Source organism: Propithecus coquereli, unplaced genomic scaffold (assembly GCF_000956105.1).
Source record: "Propithecus coquereli isolate 6110/MARCELLA unplaced genomic scaffold, Pcoq_1.0 Scaffold155, whole genome shotgun sequence".
Classification (NCBI taxonomy): domain Eukaryota; kingdom Metazoa; phylum Chordata; class Mammalia; order Primates; family Indriidae; genus Propithecus; species Propithecus coquereli.
The window spans coordinates 3,094,221-3,094,522 of NW_012139969.1; positions in this window are offsets into that span (position 1 = coordinate 3,094,221).

Below are 302 nucleotides of genomic sequence, written 5' to 3' on the forward strand. Positions count from 1 at the left end.
AGACCTGCAGACCTGAATTTGTCTCCGCCCCTCCAGTTGCTATCTCTAACCTTGAGCAAATTACTGAACCTCTCTGAGCTTTACTTTGGAGGATTATAATTCCTGTTCTCGTAAGATTATTTGTGAGTATCAAATGAAATAATGTCTTTAAAGCACTTAACACAGTACCTGGCACATAGTTACGAACTTTTAAAAAGTGTCATTGGCCGGGCACGGTGGCTCACGCCTGTAATCCTAGCTCTCTGGGAGGCCGAGGTGGGCGGATTGTTTGAGCTCAGGAGTTCAAGACCAGCCTGAGCAAG